The sequence below is a fragment of the Callorhinchus milii genome, unplaced genomic scaffold (assembly GCF_018977255.1).
Source record: "Callorhinchus milii isolate IMCB2004 unplaced genomic scaffold, IMCB_Cmil_1.0 Scaffold15, whole genome shotgun sequence".
In the NCBI taxonomy this organism is placed as follows: domain Eukaryota; kingdom Metazoa; phylum Chordata; class Chondrichthyes; order Chimaeriformes; family Callorhinchidae; genus Callorhinchus; species Callorhinchus milii.
In genome coordinates, this window is record NW_024704756.1 from 12,105,783 (window position 1) to 12,108,807 (window position 3,025).

The 3,025-nt window shown below is 37.3% G+C and overlaps 1 non-coding gene across 1 annotated transcript; it reads left to right on the plus strand.

The window, feature by feature from the left end:
- The first annotated feature begins 1,857 nt into the window (after positions 1-1,857).
- On the plus strand, positions 1,858-1,929 carry trnag-ucc. The gene has a single exon. It is a non-coding gene; the product is annotated as a tRNA-Gly (tRNA).
- The last annotated feature ends 1,096 nt before the right edge of the window (positions 1,930-3,025 follow it).

Below are 3,025 nucleotides of genomic sequence, written 5' to 3' on the forward strand. Positions count from 1 at the left end.
GAGTAGGCCATTCTAAATGACTTTTTTCCATTAACACATATTTCTGATAGGATTTAACTATTTCTAAACTGTTGGTATAACAGGTGCTTGAATTCAATGCTGGCTCTCTGATAAATCAGAAGTATATTCAACAGCTATTCACCATTTCCATATTCAGCTGGTGACCTTATTCAAAAAGAGAAGGGAGTTTCTCCTGGTGTCCTCGTCATTCATTTCATAGCTGTTTGTGTGGCTTTGCAAGTGCACAAATTGACTACAGCATTCGCCTACAAATGTACATTTGTATTTCAGTGCATGCAGCACAATCACAAAAGTACATTATGTTTTACAGTGCATCCTTTGAAGCATTTTGAGTGGAAAAGGCACTGTATCAAATGCAGGAATTATTATCATAATTCCTTGCCACATTATAATCATTGAAATCAGCATCTGCCACTGGAATCGCATCACCAAATTAGAAGAATGAACTTATGATTCTAGAGGATGCTTGATGGAAATCCATACAGTACTGTTTCATCTCTACAAGACTTGTCCTCAACCTTGTGAATGGGAATAGAAATTTCTGATGCAGATATCTGTTAATTTGCAAGACTTAAATACCTTAAACAGAGTCAGCTACAAGGGTATGGGGAAAGGGCAGCTAAATAGATTGCTCTTGAAGAAGCTGGCACGGGCACGATGGAATGGTCGCCTACTGTGCCGTAAATTATTGCCAGCTCTGTTTTCGTTTGATCCAGTCTCACAATTTTTCACGTACGTAAGTCTAACATATCAAGGAAACATGTTTTGATAGGGTCTTGACAGCACATTGAAAATTTGACGTAAAAAATAGATACAGCAATATTAGATTTGACTTGTGTGCCCAACAGCCTGGTCAGAAGCATTTTCTGGAAGCATGATTACAAGTTTAGCACGCAAAACCAATCGAATCATGATGTGACCCAATTTGGAGAGAATCCGTTTTAAATGATACTGATTCCAGAACAATGGGATCCACAAAGGGTTTATACTGCAGTCTGGTGTTCAGAATGCATTTGTCAGTTAACCTAAACCAATGCCACTATGCAACACATTGCCACATGTAACTGTGGAGGACAAGACCATAGCATTGTATGTGGAGTACTGTAGCTCAGTGGTTAGAGCACTCGCTTTGCAAGTGAGAGACCTGAGTTCAATTTCAGGCAGGGCGAAACCTTGGGCAAGTTTCCTTACTCCACACGCCTAATAATAATAATCCCTCCAAAAAAACAAAACAATAATAAAATTGGTCACTTTCAATCCATGACTGTTTGTGAGACAGTGCTGTGTGCAATTGGCTGCCACGTTCGCCCACAAATATACAGTTAATTCACTTTACGGTGCATTCTGTGAAGCGCTTTGGGATGTCTAGAAGACGTGAAAAGCGCTATATCAAATGCAAGGATGATTATTATTATTAAAGGGAATTAAATAAGTATTTGAGCAGGAAAAATATTTAAAATGTAGAGGGAAAAAGCAGGGAAAGTAATTAGTTCTAATGAATTAAGCTAGAACCAGTCTAGGCTCAATGGACTCAACAGTCTCTTTCTTGGCTGTGATTTTGATGATATTTTGTTTGCACAAGCATACTTCTTCCACTTCTCCATCTGTTCCCAAAGCATTCTGAGCTAGAGAAATACGTGGGAAATTAATTAACTATTCAGCTGCCTCCAAGTATAAACAAATTCCTTTGATCCTGGACTGTAAACATTTCTTAGACGTTTTCACCTCATCACTGTGATACTGCAGTAAATACTCAGAAATATTTCTCATAAATAAAACTTTATAAAACTTCTCTTCATCCTGTTCCCCATTTTCTCTCATTCTCTCCATTTGTGGAGTCCTGTAGCTCAGTGGTTAGAGCACTCGCTTTCCAAGCGAGAGACCTGGGTTCGATTCCTGGAAGGGTGAAACCTTATGCAAGTTTCCTTACTCCACACGCCTGATAATAATCCCTCAAAAAAAACAATAATAAATTGATCATTTCAATCCACGACTTTGTTGGATGCTGCTGTGTGCAACTGGCTGCCACATTTCGCCCACAAATATAGAATCAATTCACTTTACAGTCTATTCTGTGAAGCGCTTTGAGATGTCGAGAAGACGTGAAAAGTGCTATATCAAATGCAAGGATTATTATTATATTATTATTTGCTCTCTCCTAAAGCCTCTTCCCTCCTAAAGTTATCATTTTAACTTGAATTTTACTGTAGATCAGGAAAACGAAGCGCCTTAATAATGATAATAAATATCCTTGCATTTCTCATTGGGAAGATGCCTTGAAGTATCCTCCCAATTAGAAATACAAGGATTAATGAACAAAGGATTTATTATGACATAGAGACTGTCTATTTTACAGGTGAATGCTGGAGACAATTTGCTCACAGCAATGTCCCGCAAACAGCCATGAAGTGAATGACCGATTTTACCTGTTGTCAAGGACACGAGAACTCCATTCTGTTTTTACGAATAGTACCATGGGATTCTTTAATGCCAACCTGAATAAGCAGATAGGACCTCAGATTCACATCTCCAATGGACGGCACCTCTGACAATGCAAAACTCCCCCAGCACTGTGTCAGCGTAATCCCAACTGAATTTTGAGGTTCACAGTTTGCTGCAAAACAAATCCATCATTTTACTCACAACTTGTCTCATAAAACAAGAGAGGTTTTTTTTCTTGCAAGCTATAGATCATGCTTCCTTCTATGGTAATTTTTTATTCAGAGTGGGAAATAAGTTAACCAATTTAGAATGTGGAATTGATTATTTAATGAAACAGCTTCAATAAATAAATAGCAGCAATAATAAACTAAAACAAGTGTAATCTGCTTCCCAAATAATTCTAATCTGGTTCAATTTTGCACAAACACTTTTATTTAGAGAAATGTACTTAATGATTGCTACAAAATACAAAGTGCCGATGAAAACAGGAAACTAATAGTAAAGAAAGTCCAATATTCATTTAGTAGGTATAATTGATATCACAAATTTAGAATAAAATTGA